A 25,268-nucleotide genomic window follows, 5' to 3' on the forward strand; every position below is an offset into this window, starting at 1 on the left:
CCTATGTTCTCATAGTGTTACATGTGTCTAGGAACAAATATAATGTCAGAACTTGAACTATGAGTTACTGCATCACCCTTAGATCCAGGCATTGGTGGCCTCAAACCCTCAGCTCTGAGCTTTTCAAGGTTTTTCCAATTATGATGTACAAATAGGTTTCTCAGGATATTGTTAAAATGCACCTTATGATTCAGTAGGTCTTGGGTTGGGAACTGAGTGCTTGCATTTCTAATAAGTTCCCAGGTGCTGCTGCTGCTGCTGCTCCTGCTGCTGCTGGTTACAGATCCCACTTTGAGTATGACTGGTTTAGTGACTCCCTCTGTTTTTCCTCCAGTAACACCCTTTCCCCACAAGATGAATAGTTCATGTAATCCATAGAACCTGCCAAGCAAGAGCCTATGTTACTCCTAAACAAGAACTCCAAGAATTTCCTCCCCAGACCCCTTTTTGGCCTATGCACATGTCTCCCATATGATAAATCCAGCCTGGTCCTGAGTATTGACAAAGGGCCAGTCATTTGGAGGACACTTATCTGTGTGGGCTGGGGTATGCTCCAGGCAGAGCCCCTTCTGGTGCAGATGGAGACTAAGGAAACGAGAGGAAAGGAGTGGGTTCTGTTCAGAGGACTTTCATTAGCCTTCTTATTCCAGCAGGCAAATGTTGGAGGTGGTCTTTTGTATCTATTGATATAAATGACCGGGAGAAATTCCGTCCTGGTATAGTTTATTCCTGATTTTAAGGTCATAGAATCACAGCATGGATGGTTCTATTCATGAGGAAACATTCCATCTAAAGTGCTTTTTTTTAGAGGAAAGGAAAAATGTTTTCCTTTAACCCTCCCAGACAGTTTTCCCAAATGACCAACAATGTAGCAAACAGTGTGTAGCATTTCCACAGATTTTAGCTGAAACTACATTTTAACTTCCTGTGTGATTTTGAGCAAGTCAGTTACTTTTGTACAAGAGGGTTATTCTTTGCCCTCAGTTTCTTGATCTTTAAAATGGAAATATGAATGCTTCCCCACTCTCTTTTACCTCTTGCCTATTTACCCGCAACTGCTTCTATTTATCCTTCAGCCATTAGCTCAAATACCACCATATTGATTAAATCAGGTGCCTCTAGCTAATCTGGAAGTAACTGCATTCATTTTTTATTGCATTTGTCCTTTGTCCTTTTTTTATTTGTGTTTTTGTTTTGATTAAAGTCTACTAACCAACTGGATTCCAAGAGGAGGGATCATGTCTCCTTATTTTGCTGTTGTGTCCTCTCTGTCTGGCACAGAGCCTGGTAACTAATAGATGCTAAATCCATGTATGCTAAGTGAGTAGACAAATGTGGGATTATTTTGACAATTAGAAATAAAATATACTGACTGACACATAGTAGGTGCTTAATAAATGACACTGATTAGTTTTCAGTACAACTGATATTGTAATTAGACATTTTATCTTGTTTCCATGTACTTGATTCATGAAAGAGAATGGGGTGAATTTGGGACAACCACAATTTGAACTTCCCAAGTCAAGAAAAAATGTGATGTGATGAGCTACTGGCTTGAACAGTTAGAATCTTGATATACTTTTTAAAGGCTTAAGAAATGAAAAACTCACAATTTAAAAGAAAGGGAAAAAGTACAAGAAAAAGTTTTGTTTGTCAATTTTGCTTGCCCCTCACAACTCCAAATAGTGCCTCTTAAAACTCATGTGGTGAATCACTCCTTATCGAAGGGTTCATGCTGACATGCTGACATTGTTAGCCCCCCCCACTTACCCTGACATTTTGGGGTTTATGTATCCCTTCAGTATCAGCCAGCCCAAATATTCCCCCGTCAAATATTTCTGAGGCCTCCAAACAGGACATTTCTTTTTAAATGTCAAAATAAACCATCTGCTTGCACAACTGTTTCTAATTATTTTCCTGCCTAGACTCTCCACTTGAGGGGTTTGGCACAAGCACCCCGCCCAGAGCGGTGGCGCTGCCCAAATCTTCTCAGGCAGCTCATCAAGGCACTTGCAGCTCCAGTAGAGCCCCGGACCTGAGTGCCTGAGTGTCTGTGAGTCCGTCTGCCCAGCCATCTGCTGGTGGCACCTCGCCCTCCTGTAGCCTCCCACTGTGAGCCCCACCTTGCAGAAGCTCCGCTGGCCTCCACAGCCTGGGAGCTCAGCATGTGTCCCACAGGCTTCAGGAACTTCTTGCTGCTGGCGTCATCCCTCCTCTTCGCAACGCTGTCAGCTGCTCCTCAAAGCTTCTCGCCATCCCTGAGGTAAGTTTGGTTTGTTATTCTTTAACACAGATCTGCCCTGCTTTGTGTGGCAGGGCTCAAGCTTGCAGGACGGTTGCCCTAAGCTAACAGCAGTTAATTAAGTTGGACCCAGGATAAACTGTTTCAACCTGTTTTCATTCCTTTCCTTATATCTGTGCTGTGTGTTGCTTCTCCTCTGTCCTTTTGCCTGTACTTCAGAAAAATAAAATCATTGAATAAAGAAATAATTTCCTCCTATTCCAAAAAATATCAGGAGGAATTTCTTTTATACATTTAAAAAAATGTATTGATGAGAGAGAGGGAGTGGGGCGGGGGGGGGGAAGAGAGAGAGAGAGAGAGAGAGAGAGAGAGAGAGAGAGAGAGAGAGAGAGAGACATTGTTTCACTTATTCATGCATTCATTGGTTGACACTTATATGTGCCCTGACTGGTCATTGAACCCACAACCTCGGCGTAGAGGCATGATGCTCTAACCAACTGAATGTATACCCTGTCAGGGCAGAAGAATTTCTGCCATGAGTTAAATGTAGTTCTAGCTATGTGTATCTATAAATTTTCATAGCCTATAAGGCTGAATTATTTTATGGGTCTGTATGACATTTTGTATTACATTCTGTAAGAGACTTTGAGGCACACTGAAAAGCTAAACTTTAAAAAGGTATAGTTTATAAGCACTGCTTAATGCAACTTAAAAAAGTATTATGCTCTGTTATCATAACATATACAACTGCTTCTATATATTCACCTCCTCTTTTGCATAAACTAACTGCCCCTCGCCATTAGATAATAATGGGACTTTTCAAAAAGGACTAACAAAGCAGCAAAGTGTCATATTTTGGATTAACTTGTATGTAATCTAATTGTGCATATAAGATTCAAGACAAACTTCCAAGGGCAGGGCTGGATCACCTCTCTCCAACTGGAAGGTCATTAGTTAGACATTTTGGGTCACAGTCATTTCTCAGGTGACAGCCTGAGGTAAGACAGCACCCCTAAAGGGACCTTGGCCCCTAGAGAAAGGTGGGGCCTCAGAGATTCTATGTCTCCATCTGGGAGGAAAGTGGGCTCCAAGCACTAGGAGCAGTGTCTGAGCTTGACTGTGGCCCTACTGTGGTTTGTCGCCCCATGCAGAAGCGGGTCAGGTGTCATGTGCAGGCTGTCCCAGGCAGAGTCAGAGCGCCGGTGCCGGGCTCCCGGACAGCCCCCAGGGGCCGCTCTGTGCCACGGCCGGGGCCGGTGCGACTGCGGGGTCTGCATCTGTCACGTGAATGAACCAGGAGTGTACTTCGGGCCTCTGTGTGAATGCCACGAGTGGGTGTGCGACACCTACGACGGGAGGACCTGTGCAGGTAAGGGAGGACGCTCTCTCCTCTCCGTGACGCACGGCCACCTGAGGAAGAAGGGAAACACTTTCTTCTGGGGTTTCTGCCATTTCCCCCAGGGAGAGAAAGGGACAGGCCTCTGCTCACTTGGTCATCAAGGAAGTTATTACCATCTGTGAAGGTATTCCTTTGCTAGTCAATTCCGGAATCATGTATTACAACACTTTCCTCCACCCCAAGGTTCAAACTTAAGTAGAAATAATATTTGTAATATTTATTCACTTAATTATAAATCTCACATATCTGTATTTTAGTTTCTTGTTACAGACTCAACTTCTCAACTTCCTTGCAAATAGATTTATTTTGCTGTGTTCCTCTACCCCCAAAATTAGTGATAATCATAATATTTGCAGAACATATTGCAGAATATTTGCAAGCCTGTGTTTTATTTTTACTAAGGTAATACAGGGACATAGTTTCCTAAATTCCAGGGGACAGATTGTGTCTCTGATTTGTCCTCTTATATTTAGGATATAGTTCACAGATATAAATGCATATCAAGAACTGTGATAAGAAAAAAATAAGTAGGTCCCTATTTACTTAGGAGCAATTGCTTTTGCATTGTTTTAGCAGCTTGAAATCTTTAGCTTCAGTAAAACTTGGTATTTTGTAAGGGTGGAGCAAAAATAAATTCATTACCTTGCACATTTTTAAGGAGTGATTTGGGCCCTGATTTTGGAAAGGGTCAAGGTATTTCTTCATAGAGAACAACTCTGACCTGTACCAGTTTCACCTAAATATGCCATTTACTTAAGGCCAAGAACCTCAATCAGGTCATTGTAAGTGATACAGGCGCTCTGTTAGTAAAAGGACAACACAGTGCATTCCAGCCAGGATTTGGCATATTTGCAGGAAAAAAAACACAACTTATTTACCCACAATGTAGCTAAGAATAAAGAGTCCAACACTAACATGCAGAGATCAAGAATGAGTTTTTAACAAAATGTTTTTTTCTTGGCACCTGGGTCTAGAAGAGCATAGATGGAATACTTAATATGCAGACTGTTTGGCAGTGGAAAAAATAGTCATATAAGTAATTCAGAGGAGCACAGGTGCTTCTGTGTGGCTGTTTATTCTGTGAAGGCTGCAGCTCAACTCTTTAAAAATAGTGAATGCCATAATGTGTTATTTTAACTTCATTAGTCCCATAAGCTGCAGTATTATTAAGGGCATCCCTTTGGGATGAAAACTAAGTATTGTTTAATATTTCATTCCAAATTCAACTTCTACCTAGCTTCTCTGGATTTTATTACCTCTGGCAAGGCCCCTTCAATATCATGAGTTCTTAATACATTTTTAAAGGGCATTTTGTATTGTTCTTTCATTGGAAAAGAAGTAAGATGCAGTCTTCAGCCAGTGAAACTACCTATGGGAGTCATTAGATAAAACTCCCCTATTGAAGAAGCTTCTCTGGTTCCTTTTCTTAAAATCATGCAGAGAAAATGCTGTGGTAGATAGTGCTCTTTTTTAATCTCCCATGGAAAGTGATTTGTTGTTTATCCATAACATCTTAGTCACTGCATTCTTTCCTCCCTGATTCAAAATGCTGTACTGAGTCACCCAAAGTTTCGTTTGCTTGTGTGTGTGTTCCTGTAGAAGGCAAATTTCTTCTCTTCATCTCAGAGCTAAATGAAACAACTGTGCTCATTTTCCATTCTCATCACTCTGACTGATGCCCTTCGAATCTTGTGCTACAGGGCCTAGGGCGAAATCTGCCCCTGCAAATATTGTGACTATGTTTGCCTGATGTTCTGTGTTTACCCGGACAATGAAGAAATCCTTATACACAGCCCATTGTGTGCCTTTCCAGCTTGCGCACTTTTTCTGTGCTTTAAATGTAGCCTCTCAATTTCACCTTCAACAAGTAGTTCCAATATTATAGTTAGTAATATAGAAACATAAAGCAGGTTGTCTTTTATGTTTTTACAGACGTCTGGGCCTTCACCTCTAAGATAATCCCCTGTAGGTACTTTCTAGAAGTAGAGTAGCTTTAAGAGACCTTCCAAACCTCTGTGAATAAACAAAATTATGCTCAGGTAGTGTATTATACCGTTGTTAAGATTTTTGCCTCTAGAGGAAATTCTCCAGGATTTAAATCAACTGTGTGAACATATGCAGTTACTTAACTCCATTTCCTTATCTGTAAAATGGGATAATAACAATACAGAATTGTTATGAGGCTTACCACATGTAAAACACTTAAAGAGTATTTTGCACAAAGTCAGTGCTCAATATATATATTCATATGTACATATATATATACCAATATTATTACTGCAATGCATAAAAGATGAGCTAGTGTAGATAGATAAATGGACAAAAAGATGGATAGATTAGATAGACAGACACAATAGGTAGATAGATGATAGATAGGTAGATAGATAGCCTGGCTTTGTATGTTTTGGGCAGTTGACTTAGTAAAAATAGTTCATTTTTCTTAGTGTAGTTCTGGCCTGTTGCTACTGATCTAAAACTCAAAGGGTCAAGCAAGGATAGTTATTTTGGTCCAGCCTCAGAGCAGCTGTATTAGGTACACCATGCCCTTTTAAAGTTAATCCCCTGAAATTCTAATACTATGAATCACAATGAACATACTAATTTTAGTTTGAGCTAGTTGAAATCATTATATTTACAAGATCAAAAGAGGTAATTTCTTCCAGTGTCTACTTGTTCATGTCACATGCATCTTCCTTAAACTTCAATAGCATAAAGCCTGGCCCAATGATTGTTCTTACGGATGTTATGTTCTAATAAGGAGTAACCTAATTTTGCTGTAATATGTCTTGGAGAAGAGTAAAATGTTTGGTTACATAAAAACAAATTTTCAGTTACTATTTCAAGGCATCCCTGGAAACCCACTCTGAACAGCTATGATTGCACTTAAACAAAATTTCAGTTTCTTAAAAATCTTTTCTAATCACTTTTGACATACATATATATTTATATATATAAAGATATATAAATATATAAAATACATTTAGATAATATAAATTACTCTTTTAAGTATAAAAAGAGTAATTAAGTAAGTTATATATATGTGTATATATATATATATAACTTAAAAGAGTTTTAGTTTTAGTAACTGGGAAGAGTTACCTAAATTCAATTTAGCAAACGTTTATGAAGTGCTCTATATCTCTGCTGTCGAAGGGGATATAAAGGTGAGGAGTGCTTCCCATTGAGTAGAGAGGTCAAGAGAACTATCAAAAACCTATAATGCAATGCAAAAAATAATTTCTACAAATTTCTATGAAGATTCCTTTAAATAATGTGGTATTGTAGTTAAAAAGTTCTTGAGAATGTGGTAGCATACACATCTTTAAATTTTGGGAGGTTTTTAACCCAAAGGGTGGACTGTTGGAATTTTGAGTGAACAAAAGTTCACGCAAATGTTTAGAGGCAGAAAAATATGTGGGTGTGTTTGGGAAATAGTGAGAGATTCTAGATTTGGCTTGGTTGGACCTTAGCGCTATGGGGAAAGTAGTGGAAGGTATATTGAGAGTTACAGATTGACATATTGTAGAGGACTTTGAACCTGGATATGATGTTTGTGCTCAAACACCATGTGGGAGCAATGAAGTGTTTTAACATGGGCAACATGGTTAGTGCTCTGACTCATGAAAAGTAATGCAGTGCCTGAGGGCACAGCAGATTGGGGTAGACACTTGGTGAGGAGGAACTCAATTTAGATGCCACTTACAGACCGACATAGAGAAAATAAAATTAGGATTATGATGAATTTTAAAAACTGCTAAAACCTGTTCTTTAACATCCTCTCCAGTAAAGGAATGTGTTGAACAGACAGACTTTGATTGCCTCCTTTCATGTATTTTAATTGTGATCTTAACATCTCCTGCAGTTCTGGAGATCACATTCAGGAGACCCTCATGACTAAGCTCATTCACCTGCTTCATGCAAACCTCTTGTTTGAGATCTACTCCCCTAGGTTCATCCATTTTGGATAAATGTATCTCATATTACCCCAAGTGACACATAAAATTTAAAGGTTTTCATCCTCAAAAAAGTTCCAGACCTGTACACCAGTTTCTCTCAACTAACACTGCTTTTGAACACTACACTGAAGTTCAACCATAGTGACCAAGATATGTTGGCCTTGGGCCAGGTTATTCCCAAATCTTGATATTCTAGAGGAGCATATTTATAATATTATGGTTCTTAGTTCAAGTACTGTCAGTGTGACAAATTCAGCATTTATTATTTTAGGTAAAATTTCCCTGGAAGGAGAGGGGAACACATGGGAGCAAAATTATTTGTGTTACGAGTTTTAAATTTGCAAACCATAAACCTCCTTTGTAAGGTTCTCAAAATTCTTCAATATGCTTTGAGACATTATGCTAAAACTGGCATCCCATGTCTCTGGGTATCATAACCCTGACAAAATGCTACTCAGCTTTCTGGGCCTAAGACACAAATTGTTAAATATGACCTGTGACTCATGAATCTCAGGTTTTGGAGGTGGGTTATCAATGCCATAGAAACAGAGATCCCAGGTATGATCCTTTGTCTGAAGAACTCCCTGCCTGCGGAGTTAGGAAGTAAGGTATTTTCCTAAATTCCATCTCCTGCCATTGTATTCATTTCTTATTGCTGCTATCACAAGTTACCACAAACCCTGTTGCTTAAGCAAAACAAGTGTATTTTCTTACAGTTTTGTATGTCAGATGTTCGAGGCGGGTCTCCTAAGGCTAAGGTGCTGGCAAACTCTGTTTCTTTCTGGCTATTCTTGGAGAAGTCCATTTTATGGTCATTTAATGTTGGGAGAACTTAGTTTTATGTGGCTACAGGACTGAGGTTCCTGTTTATTTGCTGGCTATCAGCTGGAGGGTCTCTTTGATCTCCTAGATGACTCTCTTGGGTCCCTTGCATGGATATCCTCACATCTTAGAACCAGCAGTACAGTGTCAGATCTGCGTCATGATTCCATCTCTCTGAACTTTTTCCATTGTCACATCTTCTCTCACCACAGCTTGAAAAAATGCTCCACTTTTAAGGACTTGTGATTAGATATGGCCCAACCAGACAATACAGTATAATCTTTCCATTTGAAGATCTGCAATCTTAATCACACCAGCACAGTCTCCTTTGCCATGTAAGGTAATACATTTACAGAAACTGTGAGCAAGGATGTGGATATCTTTGTGGCCATTATTCTTTCTACCATAGCTGTCCTCTTGTAAGTACAAGAACGTTATAATGTGTGAATGGTGAGGAAGAGAGGTTCCAACTCTACTAATACCTGGCTGTTCTTATGATCCATTCATGATGCAAGTATTGAGGGTTTTTTTTTTTTTCTTTTCAGAACTTATCCTCACAATCTAATTTCCCTGGTCTTAGTCTTCCCCACACTAATTCTTAAACGGAACACCAGGTTTCTGGTACAGATATGAAGAGTAATGTATAGTCCAGCAGTTGTGTAGGCTCCATGTGAACTGTAGAGCTAGTTATTCTAACACTCACAACTTCCATTTCCTTATTTATGAAATGGAGACAATAATAGTATCAAATGAGGATAATAATAATGTCAAAACATAGGAGTGATTAGTAAGTCATTTGAATTATTATGCTTATTTATGCTAGCTTTATAGTTGGCCGTAAAATATTTACTCCCCCAAAGAGGTTTTCCTTTTATGTTGCATCTTCCTCCAGGTTTAAACCTGTGCTTCACATTTCCTGCCTTGTCTGTCAGTGAGTGTTTGGAGCTGTCTCACCTTGTACAAGGTGAGACATAGTGTCAAGGCTCGGTGAGCTTTCAGCCCTGGCACCTTTGGGATGAGATTGAGCAACTCACTGTCATGCTTCAGTTCACCACATGGTTAAGTTTTTATTTCAGGAGCTTGACTTTTGTGTTCCCATCCCTTCAATCTTCAGCCTGATTTATACCACCATACTTGATTAGATGGAAGGTTCTAGGGCCCAATCCTCAATATTGTATGATTAGTCCTTGAATATGGAATTTTAATTTTTTTTTAATTTACAGGAAACATCAAGGTTTTTGCAAATTCATGGGGCTTATACTCACTGCATTTCTGATTCTGACTTTTACCTTCAGTGACATATATGTATTTCCAGGCTGTTACCTTATTTACTCCAAAGTATTAATCTCAAGTAAGTTGATGCCAGAAACCACTTCTTCAACTTAAAAAAATGGGAAAATCAGCACAATATAAAACAAATCAAAGTAACTCTCTTTCACTGGGTTTTGAGTATTTAGTAAATATTACTAAATATTCTGGAGACATTGGAGGTGGGTTTGTGTAATCACAGAAATGTAAACAATATAAGATTTTATAGTGATCATTCTAGTTATTAAAAATCCTAGTTTTTCAACCCTTTTCCTTTCTTAAAGCTAAGTGTGGACATGGGATGAAATCTTGGCCAAAAAGATGTAAGCAGAGGAGCTGTTGGGTGACTAAAGGGAGCTGATGTGCAAGGAGGTATTTGTTTTGCCTGTCCACCTTTCCCACCTGGAGTACCACCAGCCCTTTGAGTTAAGAGATGAATATGCTAACCAACTATGAGGATGGCTCAGACACAAGACAGGGATATGGCTTTTTGGAGACATTGTGGCACTGCTACAACAGTCCTGGACTGCTTGACTGTGGACTGCTCTTGCACTTAAAAATAATAAACTTTTATCTTATTTGTCCTGTCATTTGGGGGTTTTCTGTCATTGGCAGCTAACCACAGTCCTGTTTGAAACAATGGTTTTATTTAAAAAGTTCAAACCTATTAATATAGAGCAAGAATAGAATATGTATAGAGGCTAAGAACTTGAGCTCAAAAGTCCAATAGAACTGGGACCCACACCAGCTTACCTGCTATTTAGACTTCAGCAGTGGGGGTAACTGCAAGACTCAGTTTACTCATCTTGCCAATTGGGTATAATTAACATTCTGAGGAAGGTTAGTGTAAAGTTTAAGTGAGAAATGAAGCACTTAATAAAATAACTGACACATAACCATCACTCTGAATGGTAGCAGTTATGACTGTTGTTATTAAACCCAGAACCTCTAGGGTATTATTCTAAGAAAAAAAAGAGAAAATGTCTTTGTTTTGATGTATTATTAGTAATTAAGTGACCGGTGATGGATGTCTAGTCCCTGTACCTCTTAATATATTCTACATATGCTACTTTTTTTACCCAGCAGTTTTAAGGAGGTTATCATTTCTAGGACATAGTGGTGTAATATTTAAAAATTTGTATATTAAAAATTATTGAAATATGGGGTGGGTGGGGCAAGGAAGAGTAGTGGTGGGTAAATGGAGACAAGTGTATTGAAACAATTAAAAAATAAAAAATTATTAAAATATAATGCATGTTGCTACAAAAAGTCACACACTGTGTGTGTGTGTGTGTGTGTGTGTGTGTGAATAAATATATATATGTGAATAAAAATACTAAGATTACATTTCAGGCAGAGAACAAGTTCTGTATCAGCACAAAGATTAAATATTTGAAGTTTAAATATTACACTGATAAACCTCTAAAGAAGGCTCCATGTTTTAGTCCATTCCACTATTTCAATTAATATAACACAGCAAACACTAGTAAATGAATGTTTAATCCATAGTAGGAAGACAGTTTTGGTTTGGGGCTGGGTACTAAATGAATTTTAGCTGCATTGTTCTTTTGCAGTCCCTCAGCCTTGTGAAATGCTCAAACATGGAGATATACACCAAGAACCTCAGCCCATGGAGGTAACAACATTTTCATACTCCCATTTCACACCCACTTGGGGCCTCTGCTCACTGAATAAAATGACAACCTCTACACTGTTAAAGTTATTATTCCACCTCCCTTTATTGCCAAATATGTACCTGAAAATGCCTAAGCTCATATAGTTGAATTCAAGTACATTAAATATGCGTGCGTGGGGACTCCTCTTTAGTCTTTGTCTTAATCATAGCTTTTGGAGTTAATCAATATTAAACTTAGGGTATATACTTCCATATTTTCCATGGTTATATAAATATGTGTCATAAACACACACATACATACATACAGATATGTTTCTTTCTTGCTTTTTTTCTTTAGGAATATACCATGGCCATCATTCTAGTTTAATAATATGCGTATATATGATTAAGAATTTTCTTTAAGAACATATTATAACCATCAGTCTAGTTTAATAATATGTATAATTCAGAATTTTAATAAGCATATAATGTTTTATAATATGAATATATTCTTTGGTAAGTTATTTGAGTATTACTGGACATTCTAGTTGTTTCTCATTTTTGTTACTGTTGTGTGTTTTGTTTTTTGATAGAGAAGACTTTAAATAGTATTTTCAAACACCAGTTTAACATTTTACACACACATTTCTACACATACATGCACGCAGCTATCCAGTGTTCTAGCTCTTGCATCTGCACATAGACATTTCCACCAGAGGAAGTTGGGTTCCAAAGTATGAGGGAGGGAGTCGCCAGCCAACAGAGGTGTTAATAAAAGTGTCTTCAAACATTGCTGATCTCAGCAAAGGGAAACTTCAAATCAGTTGGAACGGGAAGATCTGAAGCCTTTTTCCTTAGGGAAATTTAGATGCCAAGACTGGTGTGGTATTCAAGGTCAAGAGTCACATCTGAGAAAGGGAAAATTTTAGTATTACTGGTGCTGAGAGTACCGAGTGGGATCTTCCATGGCATTTTTTAAGCCCTCACACAGGTAAATTCTCAAGCCATTTCCCATTAACTCTTAAATTGATAATGATAGCTGGAAGAATGTTGCAAATCTCATTTTATTTGGAAAAGAGTGCTTTGTCTTTTCAAGGATCACATTTCATGACAAATAACAAACTGTATTTTGTAATAGAACTCATTCTTCTGTCTGCTCTAAATCATCTCACTTAGGGTTGTGAAGAAGAATGATGGCTTTATAAAAGAAAAAGAAAAATAAGACCTTTTATAAGGATACTTACAGGCTTGACTTTATGTTACCCCAGTCCTACCTTGTGACATTATTTTCTATGCCAAGAGCCCTATCATCCTAATTGTACAGAGTCACTAGTTCAAATATCAAATTATTACAAGTGAATAGTTACTCTCTCTAGTTTCCTGTTTTATTATTGCATCTGCATACTTTGTAAGGAATGGCAGCCTAAAAATATTTTAAAAGAAGTCAATGAGTTTTGGTATTGCTTAGAAACTTCTCTTATAACAAGCCATTAACTGTAAATTTGTGATTTAACCAGTTGGGGTGGTAAGGAGCCAACATCAGAAAATCAAAACATGGTAAATACATTTCCTATTTGATCACTACTACTATTCGAAGCTATTATTTTCTGCTGTGCAAAATAGTTAGACAAAACTAGTTATTTTTCTAAACAAAATGATTTAGCCATTTCAATATTATCCTGCCCAAAACACAAAAGACAAGATATAGACTTTTTGTTTTGTTTTGTTTTCTTAGCCAACACCCTTTAGTTATATAAACTCTAAGAACAATCTTGACATGAAAAGAATTAATTTTTCTAAGAAAGAAAATATTTGATTTATTAGCTATGTACAGGATAGACTTCTCTCAATTGTTACTTGGATGGATTTAAGCATTAAAATTAATGCTTTCTTAGTAATACAAGAGTATAATGAGAAATATTTTTCTTTTCAAGGTTTCTTTTTTTAAAAATTAATTAATTAATTTTTTCAAATACATTTGTCTCTGCCTACCCCCCACCACTGTCCCTTGCCCCCTCCCTCCCTCCGTCACTCAGCTCTTCCCCTTTGGTTTTGTCCATGAGTCCTTGCTATATGTTCCTTGCTTTCCCCTTCCCTTCCTTTTCCCCACCCCCCTCCCTCCTTCCCCCTTGTCTCTGTTGGTTTCTTTTCCTTCAGTGTTGCTGGTCCTATTTCCCTTGTATCTTTGTATTGTTGGTTAGCTTCCGCTTATAGGTGAGATCATAGGGCATTTGTCTTTTGCCCCCTGGCTTATTTGGCTTAGCATAATGCTCTCGAGTTCCATCCATGCTGTCGCGAAGCTTAGTAGTTCCTTTTTTCTTTCTGCTGTGTAGTATTCCATTGTGTAAATGTACCATAGTTTTTTGATCCAATCATCTACTGATGGGCGTTTAGGTTGCTTCCAACACTTGGCTATTGTAAATTGTGCTGCTATGAACATTGAGGTGCATAGGTTCTCTTGAATTGGTGTTTGGGATTGCTGGTCTCATAAAAAGAGCCTGGGAGTCTTCCCTCCTCTTGGATTTTTTGGAAAAGTCTGAGAAGGACAGGGGTTAGCTCTTCCTGAAATGTTTTGTAAAATTCTCCTGTGAAACCATCCGGCCCTGGGCTTTTGTGTGCCAGAAGTTTATTGATTACTGCTTCAATTTCCCCAGCTGTTACCGGTTTGTTCAAGCTTTCTGTTTCTTCCTCCTTCAGTGTTGGAAGATTATACTTTTCTAAAAATTTGTCCATTTCATCAAGATTTTCAAATTTCTTGGCATATAATTGTTCATAGTAGTTTCTGACAATCCTTTGTATTTCTGTGGTATCAGTTGTTATTTCTCCTCTTTCATTTCTGATATTATTTATTTGGGTCCTCTCCCTTCTTTTCTTGATGGGTCCGCTTAAAGGCTTGTCAATTTTATTTATCTTTTCAAAGAACCAGCTCCTGGATGGGTTGATCCTTTGAATTGTTCTTTTCGTCTCTATGTCATTCAGTTCTGCTCTGATCTTGACTATTTCCTTCCTTCTACTTGCTCTGGGATTTATTTGTTGTTGTTTCTCTAATTCTTGAAGTTGTAGTGTTAGGTCTTTTATTTGAAATGTTTCTACCTTTTTTAGGTAAGCCTGTATTGCTATGAACTTCCCTCTCAGGGCTGCCTTTGCTGTGTCCCATAGGTTTTGGACTGTTGTCTGTTCATTTTCATTTGTTTCCAGAAATGTTTTGATTTCTTCTCTTATCTCATTATTGACCCATTCATTGTTTAATAGCCTACTGTTGAGTCTCTATGAGTTTGCAAGTTTTTGAAGTTTCTCTTTGAGGTTGATTTCCAGTTTCAAGGCCTTGTGGTCCGAGAAAAAGTTTGGTATTATTTCAATTTTCCTGAATTTGCTGAGGTTTGCTTTGTGTCCTATCATGTGGTCTATCTTTGAAAAACTGCCATAAGCATTGGAAAAGAATGTGTATTTTTCTTCCTTGGGATGTAAGGTTCTATATATGTCAGTTAAGTCTATTTGATTTAGTGTGTCATTCAGCTCCACAATATCCTTGTTGATGTTTTGTTTGAAGATCTGTCCATTTTTGACAGTGGGGTGTTGAAATCCCCTACTACCAGTGTGTTACTATCTATATCTTTTTTTGAGTCGTTCAAGATTTTCCTTATATACTTGGGGGTTCCTATATTGGGAGCATATAAGTTTACAATGTTTATGTCTGCTTGATAGATTCTTCCTTTAAGTATTGTAAAGTGCCCCTCTGGGTCTCTTTTTATGGCCTTGTTTTGAAATCTACTTTGTCTGATACAAGTATGGCAACCCCGTCCTTTTTTTCTTGCCCATTTGGTTGGACTATTGTTTTCCATCCGTTTACTTTCAATCTGTGTAGGTCTTTGGCTCTGAAGTGGGTCTCTTGTAAGCAGCATATGTGTGGGTCATGTTTTCTTATCCATTCAGCTACCCTGTGTCTCTTGATTGGGGCATTTAGTCTATTTACATTGAGAGATATTACTGATAGAAACTTATTCATTTTTTCTCTTTGTACCTGTGTTTTTCTCTTTCTCACTCTTTTCCTTCATCTTCTTAAACCAGTCCCTTTAGCATATCTTGGAGTGCTGGTTTGGTAGAGATGTATTCTTTTAGCCTTCTTTTGTCTGGGAAACTCTGTATTTCCCCTTCTATTGTAATTGAGAGCCTTGCTGGGTAGAGCAGCCTTGGTTAAGGCCCTTGCTTTTCATGACTTGGAATATTTGTTGTCATTCCCTTCTGGCTTGTAGTGTTTCTGTTGAGAAGTCTGCTCCTAGGCATATCAGGGCCCCCTTGTATGTTACTTTCTCCTGCTCCCTTGCTGCCTTGAGGATTCTCTCTTTGTCTGTGATAGTTGCCATTTTAATGATGATGTGTCTTGGAGTCGACCTCCTTGAGTCCCTCTTGAGTGGGGTCCTCTGTGCCTCCTGGATCCATGAGACCCTTTCTCTCCTCAAATCCGGGAAATTTTCCATCATTACTTTTTCAAGGAGGTTCTCTATCCCTTGCTCCTCTTCTTCTTCTTCTGGTATCCCTATTATGCTGATAATATTGCGTTTCAGGTTGTCCTGTATTTCCCTCAATACCTCTTCATTCTTTTTGAGTCTTTTTTCCATTTCTTGTTCTTTCTGGGAGCTTTTATCTACCTTATCCTCCATCTCACTGATTCAATCCTCGGCTTCATCCAGCCTGCTTTGTATTCCTTCTACTGTGTTCTTCGGTTCAGAAATGGTATTCTTCATATCCTCTTGTGTCTTCTTGATAGTTTCTATGTCCTTTTCCAGGTTGATATAGTTTGCTGTAAGATCCTGATAGTTTCTCTGCAGTTTCTCATGGTTATTTTTGAGCTGGCTTAGCTCATTGAGCTTCCTTAGAACCATTGTTTTGAATTCAATATCTGATAGTTCCCTTGCCTCTATTTCATTTAGCTCTCTCTGTGGGGAGTCCCCTTTTCCACTCATTTGGGAGTAACTTCTTTTTCTCCCCATTTTTGTGAGAGTCTGTTAAGTAATTTTGATAATGAGAAATACTTATATTTGAGTTTGCTTTGATGGAAAATACTCTTGTACATATAATTTCATTCAATTCTTACATTACTTTTAATTGATATTCAAAATTATTGTTCTCCAACTATCATACTAAGTAGTTCTGGGAAGAAATCGTTAGATGGATTCTCTTCAAGCTTACTAAAGTTGTTTTGAAATCACTTATTTAGGGAAATATTTTCATGAATTTGAATTCCTGCAATAAGAATATAATTTTAGGAACCTCTTTTTTATATGTAAAAATACATATTCCGTTAATTATTTTTCATAGAAAAACTGATGTGCACTCTCATTTTTGTTTTATGCCAGAGAAGTGCACATCAAAGCTCAAAAAATGGACAGATGAACATTTTTATTCATTTAGCATCAAAAGAAGTCCAGGTAACAGAGATCATTGGGACTTAAATTACTTGTCATACCAATAAACAACATTTCTCTCAGCTATAATTGAAATTCTTAGAGCGATTGCATTTAGCACCAACCATTATTTAAATAAGGATTCTTTGGAGTCAGCAATGGGAGAAACTTTTTGTAACCTTTTGTTTTCCTTGTCTATAAAAGGGGAAGAAAAGGTAGCTAGGAGAATCAAATATATCCATTTGTTAATTTCATGAATATTAACTAATGTTATTTTGTGTATTACATATTTGGCTATTATGAATAAATCACATGAGAAACTATTTTTTGTGCTTATGAGATTAATGTATTCATAATATAAAATCTAGAAATTCAAATAGATGTGATTTTTAATATATGTATTGCCTTTTTGAGAACAAAGAGATGTGAATTAACAGAAATGCATGCTAAGGGAAGAAAGCCCTATTGAAAACTCAGTAACTTTGCATTATCACAAGAGTTTACTCTGAGCCTCAATTATTAAATCATCAAGCATTTATTAAACATCTTCAAAACGGCTTCTAGTGGAGAACTGGAACCATTAGAAAAAAAACAGCAACTGAATCCAGTGGGACTGCAGGTTGAATAAAGAGGTGGAAAGATTTTTCCTTTCCTACACGTGACCACAAAAGAGAAAAGTCCTGTTATTTTGAAAGCTCTGCTTTCTTTGAGAATTTTAAGAACTCTCACTTTATGAGTTATTATTTAATGAGTGTTCAATGCCTGCATGGTATTGTAACACAGGTGTTAATATTCTATAGAGTGGATTTGGCTTTGTTTAATTCTCAAGTATCTGCACACAGCCTATTAGAGTGCAGTAAAATACTCTTTAAATACTCTATACAGTTTAAAATTCATGCCCGAGTGTGTAGGTATCAAAAATTATAGTCTTTTCTACCTTCTCCACGGATGATTTAACTAGTCAAACCAGCATGAGTTTGAAGAACAACCGATGAATGATGTGCATAGGGTATTTGGAGGAAAATAGTAATCAGTGGTCTAGGAAAAAATCCCTCTGGATACACTTTAAAATTTTTGTTTAATTATAATGTATCCCATAGTGTTACTATGAAATTGGAATATGGTAATGATAATACAGTTAACATTTATTTAGGATTTGCTATATACCTCTTGTGTGATGCTAACTTCTTATAATAAATCTACTGGATAGATCATCTTGCCATCTAAAGATAAAGAACTGATCCTGAGAAAGATTAATGGAATATTTAAGATCACATTGTTTTGCATCAATAGCTGTACAGTCATGCTTGTATTGACTTATACCACTTAGCACAGTGCCCAAGAATATTTGAATTTCTTTTATGCAATTTTGAATTAGCATATGCAGTATTAATCCACAATAATTAATTTTTTTCCAAATGTGGAAGTGTGAGAGGCAGCTTAGTGAGACTAATTCAAAGAGAAAGACTATGTGGGTTCAAAAACTGGCTCTGTTTGTCATGAACTATGTGATCTTGGGAAGTTAATACACTTTCTTGTGCTTCTGTTTCCTCACCTCACAGTGTTTTTGTGAAAACAAGGACTCAGGAACATCCTTGGCATATAGTAATTGTTCAGTAGCAGCTACCCTTAGTATATTTTTATTTATTTTTTATTTTTATTTTTTAAATATTTTCCTATTCATATTTTTTAAATATACCAAAACTTTTAATTTATTTACTTTTTAAATACATTTGTCTCTGCCTCCCCCCCCACCACTTTCCCTTGCCTCCTCCCTCCTTCCCTCCCTCAGCTCTTCCCCTTTGGTTTTGCCCATGAGTCCTTGCTATATGTTCCTTGACTTACCCCTTCCCTTCCCTTTCCCTGCCCCCCGCTTCCCTCTTGTCTGTTGATTTCTTTTCCTTTCAGTGTTGCTGGTCATATTTTCCTTGCATCTTTGCATTGTTGGTTAGGTTCCGCTTATAGGTGAGATCATATGGTATTTGTCTTTCGCCCCCTGGCTTATTTCGCTTAGCATGATGCTCTCCAGTTCCATCCATGCTGTCGCGAAGTTTAGTAGTTCTTTTTTTCTTCTGCTGCCTAGTATTCCATTGTGTATATGTACCATAATTTTTTGATCCTCAGCATCACTAGCCATCAGAGAAATGCAGCTCAAAACCACCATGAGGTACCTCTTCAAACCGGTCAGAATGGCCACCATAAACAGATCAACAAACAACAGGTGCTGGCGAGGCTGTGGAGAAAAGGGAACCCTAGTCCACTGTTGGTGGGAATGCAGACTGGTGCAGCCACTATGGAAAGCAGTGTGGAATTTCCTCAGAAAGCTGAAAATGGAACTGCCTTTTGATCCAGGGATTCCCCTGCTGGGACTATACCCTAAGAACACCTTAGTATATTTTTAATTTGTTTTTCCACTTATTTATGCATTCATTGTTTGATTCTTGCATGTGCACTGACCAGTATCAAACCCATAAACTTGGTATGTCTGGATGATGCGCTAACCAACTAAGCTACCAGGCCAGGGACTACACTTACTATCATTATAGATATTATCATTAAGCTATCCCATATCACTCCAATCTATCTCCTCAAATGGAGAAATGAATTTTCTCTAATAGTCTCTGTTAGAACTTTATTGTTGTTGCTGTAAGAATGCTGCATCACAAACAAGTCCAACATATTGTGGCTTACAAAAAATTACCAAAAACAAAAGTTATGTCTTACTCTTGGATGTGCAGTTAGCTACAACTCAGCTGGGCAAGGCTGGATTCCAAGCTCTGGGTGGGGCTCCACATTATCCTTATACTGTTCAGGATAGGCTTGTGTCATAACATATAGGAACATTGGAGGGTGAGAGAAATACCTGATTTTCCTTAAAGCTTTGTGTATCTGAACTTTATATCTACATGTCATTAGGTAAAAGGAGCCACACAGCCAAACCCAGTATCTGTGCTCTGCCTTCTCCTGTGCTCTATAATTTGACATCACAGGAAGGAGTTAAGTTTTGAGGGGGGGAGTAGTTATTTGTTTTTGTTGTCAGTTGGCATGTGTTTTTATTTATAATCTTAAAATTTCTTAAAATTTTTTTTATTATTGTTCAATTACAGTTGTCCCCATTTTCCCCCCACTGCTCTCCCCTTCCTTACCCACCCCCCATTTTCAATCCTCCTCCTTCTGTATTTGTTCATGGGTTCTTTATACATGTTTCCTGGCCTGACCGTTCCCCCTTTTTCCCCCCTCCCACCTTCCCTCTGGTCACTGTCAGTTTGTTCTTTAATTCCATGTCTCTGGTTCTATTTATCTCACTTGTTTAGAGTTAAGTTATTAACTAACAATTCTATCAGCTGCAGCATTGAACATAGGCATTCAAATATGATGGCTCCTCAGTGAAAGTCATTTACTGATAGGATTACAAATATCTGACACAATTTTATTTTGGAGGTAAATATGTTTTGTTTTTAAGTGTAACTAAATTAATTATATAGAAAATTATATTGCCACCCTGAGGATATTTATAAGGGGGACAAGAAAATTGAAAAACAAAAATATACCCAGAGCTAGTAATGCAATGAGGGAATTCATCTCAATCTTATGAAAGTGAATTCCTTAAATATAAACTTAATGTCCAGTGGGTCAAAGGGGAAGTGTTCATTTCCATGGTACTTAAGTATACTCAATATGTCATTTTATGGCACCTTCCAACTGACCTTTGTATAAATGCATGCTCCAAATTCCACAAAACAATGGTATGGTTGAAATCAAACTATTGATACATGTCATGAGATAGGTTCAATAATTTCTATTTTCATATGCACATTCAATAAGCCATTTTCCTACCTTTCATTAAATTACTCTTTTTAATTTTTACATTTTTTCTACCTTAAAATTATTTTATGCAACATAATATGTTTGGCCTTTCCAATAAGGTATTTTTAAAATTTATTTTATTATCTTGGAACCTCAAAAAAGCATTGAAATTGGTCAACATATTTGATATTATTTAGATTTCTGTCTTTCAGATTTTTAAACAACAATAGAATTTAACCTATTTAAGAATAAAGGAGAACATAAGAAGTTTTAAATTGCATGAGTATGAGCGCAGCCATTGGTTGGCTAGTCAACCACTATAAATTAATTGAAAACATTGTTATGTAGTTAATTAACTCAATGTAGAATATATTTCCTGTTTCTAATGAGGAACTGTAGGTCTTTTAGGGACTAATTTTTCATAACTTTTGATTGATTTTGAAATCTTATATAATTAGTTATATCGAAGTCCATATGACTATAAATATTTTTGACAAAAATGTGTGTATAATTATTAGAAAGGTTGTATAAATTAGTCATCATCTGTAAGAGTGAAAACTCTTAAAATGAACTGTTTTCTTATATATGAATAGCCAAGGACTTATATGTACATATAAAATAAGAGATGTACATATTTGTGTTGTATATGTACACATTATATCATTTGTTCAATCACTAGCTATTTATTAAGCAACCGCTATAGATTAGATTATATAACTATAGGGGTTATAACTGTAACTATAGTAACTATAGGGGTTATAAAAATTAAAATATATAATTATTTTCCTTTGGAAATGTAGTAGTGGGTTTAAATTGTAGTATACTACAGTATTAAAGAGATACAAAGTGCCTCATGCAGAAGGAGTTGGAGTTATTTTTGAAGATGAGTAAGATATTAACTAATGGATATGAGAAGAATGGCATTCTAGTCAGAGGGCAAAAATCAGCAACATTTAAAGGTAAAACACCATGTGTAGTAGCCTTGCTTGTTTAGGTAAATTAGTTCTTTCTGAAGGGTTATCTGAGGGAATCCTAAAGAGATAAGTGGGAGTAGCTCATAGGGAGCCTTTCAATGCCATAAAATGACTGTGGACAGTCCTTGGCAAGGGATGGAGAGCAGAGAATTTCCTTCTGCATAGAAGTTTCAGGGACATTGATCTTAGGATAAACTCATTAAATGGAGAGAACAATGAGAAAGCTATGTAAATAGCCAAGAGGGAAAACTAATAATATCCTGAATGCTGTTGTTGACCGTAGAAAGGAAAGGGAAAGAATGATGCTAATTACTTTGTTATATGGTGGAAATGACAGGGGTAAGAAACAGTACTGAGGAGGAAATGTAAATGGCTATGGTCATACTGTTTTCAAATGGTCTGAGTCCTGCAACCCTCCACCCTCACTCCAGAAACACATGGGCCTCTTCATGATATGAAATTAAAGGGTTAATCCCTGCATACATAGAGAATTCTTGACCTGCTCTGGTACTAAGCACCAGTACCTTTCATTCAAATTTATTTCACTTGAGAGAATGAATGAAGGAAGATATATTGTGGTCAGAAATAGGAAGTTGAAAGGGCAATGCTTTTGAGGGCAAAGGGATAAAGAACAATTTTTCATAATACAGCCTCCTAAAAGCTCCAAGAAGGGTCCAAAGACTACATCAACTCCCAAAGGTTGCCAATTTATCACATGATGAATGTATACTAGGAGCTGAGAAGATTTTAAGAAGTTATGCTTCCTAAGTGCAAATCATTTTCTCTCAAATATAACACCCAGATAATTTTCTAGAGTTATTCAAATATGTATTTTTATTTGTGGGTATCTAGGACACTTTGACTCCTTAGATATAGATAACCATTTATCATTAGGGTTGTGAGAGATGAATGAGAAATGAAATTATAGATGCGTGTTAAGGAAAAACTGGTTACAACTCTTGAGTATAATGTTATTTTTACTGTACCCAAGTTATGTTAATTATATTCATTATGTAAAAATAGCTTTAATTTAAGTAATTGATAATGACATTTCCTATGAAAATATCAGAAATTTTCATTATTTTTGTGGAAAAGAAATGTAAATATTAGTTTTTTGTGTACCTCCAATATTTCATTACAAGATTCTATGAAACTTAATTTTAGTATATAACAAAGTAGGTAAAAACCTTAAATATACTGTGAAATCTTCCTATTCTGTGCAATAATTTCTTCATGACTTCCCTTCATATACTTTTAAATATATAAACACTAGATCAGATAGAGTAATCCAGGCTTATATGGTGAGGTAGCTGTATTTCAGATACTCAGGTGTATAGGGTAGGACACTTGGTGGTGGTCCAAGTATTAGAAAACTCAAACCAAATGCTTTAGAAAAAAAAAGTTACTATTAATTGTCTCACTTAATTGAAATATTTAGTATGGTTTCCAAAATGTGGTTCTTGAGCCAGCATCAAGTGGGGACTTGTTAGAAATGCAAATTCTGAGGCCCCAGCCCAGATTTATTGAACCAGAAAGTCTGACTGTGGGGCTCAGTCATCTACTCTAACAAGCCCTCCAGGTTGTTCTGATGCATAGCAAAATTTGAGCATTAGTGGGTAAAGACTAAATCTGTCTTTGAGTGAAGTTCTATTTAAGACTCAAAGGATACCACCAAGATATAAGTGTGGACTCTTCTACCCTTGGGATAGCCCCATGTCCAGTCTTCACATGGTGGCCAATGGCAACTTTAGAAACCTATTATCACAGCACTCTGTCCAGTGGACAAGAGAAATGATTTTGCCTTGATCATAGAAATCTGGATGTACACAAAGTAATGAAGAGGACTAGAAATGGTAACTACTGTAGATCAATGTATATGATATATTTTTCTTAAATTCAGATCTCTTTAAAAGAGATAGAGAGAAAAGGATCTGACTTCAAAGAAGGAAAAAATTAAGGATGAGATAATGGAGAAAATGGAAGATTAGATAACTGGGATAACAAGTAGGGGAAAATGGTAAATAATGCAGATATGCAGGTTTAATATTTAAATATACTAGACCCCTTGCAGCTTTAAAACTTCATAAAATGTTTAAATGTCATGTTTATTATAAAACAACAATTTTAATCATTCATGCTAGTTGCTATTCTCTATGGCTATATTGTTATTCATTTACTCAATTAGTGCATGCTTTTTAGTACTATAAGAGACGGAAGCACACCCCATGTTCCACATTCTACTTTGGTTAGTTGTGCACAAAAAACATGACTATACTGTAGATTTCAAGTGTCAGCTTTTTCAGGTGTTAGCTTTTTTTTTAATGCTTTCTAAATTGCATCAGTCAAATAGGAAAATAATCTAGAAATATGTAAAGAATTACTTAAATAAATTCTTTTTTTGGTATCAATTTTATTTTTTTACTTTTTTGCATTTTTTTCCATTACAGTTGTCCCGATATCCCCTTACTCTCTCCCTCCTCCTCTCAAATTCAGTCCACCCCTCCTTCGTTGTCTTTTGTCCACAGGTCCCTTATACATGTTCTTTGATGACCCTTCCCCTTCTTTCCCCCATTTTTCCCCCGCCCCCCTCCCCTCTGGTCACTGTCAGTTTGTTCTTTATTTCCATGTTTCTGGTTATAATTGCTTGCTTGTTTGTCTTGTTGTTTAGATTCCACTTAAATACATTCTTAAGGTCATTATTTCATAGTAAAATTTTCTTTATAATATGTCGTAATGAACCTTCAATTTATTTTATTGTTTTCAGGTACTTCCAGTGATTTTAATTACCTTATATATTTTTTACTGTATCTTTATTAAGTAGAAATGCTCATATTTATTGTATTCTTTAAGCACATTGAATTTCACAAGAGAAATGTGTAATTGTAGCTCTAAGGCAGGTGTTGTGATCCTGTCAAATTGATCAAGCTAATTTTGAGCTATGGTCAGGTTAGTTGCTGGGAGATGTTTGAGGAGCAAAAGAATTATGTGGATCCTGTTGATAACAGCTTGTCCTTGTATTGTGACCCAAAATAATGCCATATCTGCCACATTACCAACTCTCTTGTTAAAATAGAAAGCCCATATTGGAGGTTTATACCACATCACTGAAAGGAGAAAATTAGGATGGTTTAAAAATAGGGCTATAATTGTTGAAAAGTTGGCAGTGAAAATATAAATGAAATTGACAATTGTATTTGCAAAAATATCATTTTAAAATAAATATTTTTTTGTATATTTAAATTACTTCAGTTGTGTTTTCCAAGCTTGGGTGATCATAAGAATTAACTGTGGTGTTTTTGTGTTGTTAGTTCCCTAAGCCCTACTTCTGGAGAAGAGCATTTTAAAAATCTGTCTATTTAACCAGTGTCCTAGGCAATTGAATGCTCAGACATATATATTGGCAAAGCACTGGCGTAAAATAAGGAATTTGTATGTTCTTCAGGGAGATGAATGTGGGGAGCTTATAGAAATATGTCCATCTCTTAGCTACTGAATCTGCCAAACAAGTTCCCTAGTCTATAAACTGAAGAGACTGGGGACCTTTTAATAAAGGTTCTATTTACTGAGTGCCTATCCTGTGCCTAGGCTTTGTGCTAGGTATGCTATATATTATTCATAGTATTCCCACTACAACTTTTTCAGATAAGCAAATTGTGTTCTGACAATAGCAGTAATGATGGATTTCTTACATGTTTTTTGTGCATAATCAATGATTGATCACTAAACAAACAAACAAATAA

General features: G+C 36.6%; 1 protein-coding gene across 1 annotated transcript in view; it reads left to right on the top strand.

The window, feature by feature from the left end:
- The first annotated feature begins 3,476 nt into the window (after positions 1-3,476).
- The window catches only part of ITGBL1 (integrin subunit beta like 1), a 254,481-nt gene continuing 232,689 nt past the window's right edge, over positions 3,477-25,268 (top strand). Inside the window, exon 1 of the mRNA XM_054574359.1 lies at positions 3,477-3,611. The gene's annotated coding sequence lies outside the window, so the exon portion shown is untranslated. The remainder of the gene's footprint in view (positions 3,612-25,268) is intronic.

The sequence above is a fragment of the Pteronotus mesoamericanus genome, unplaced genomic scaffold (genome assembly GCF_021234165.1).
Source record: "Pteronotus mesoamericanus isolate MK-2021 breed Mesoamerican mustached bat unplaced genomic scaffold, CSHL_Meso_final contig_26, whole genome shotgun sequence".
NCBI classification, from domain to species: Eukaryota; Metazoa; Chordata; class Mammalia; order Chiroptera; family Mormoopidae; genus Pteronotus; species Pteronotus mesoamericanus.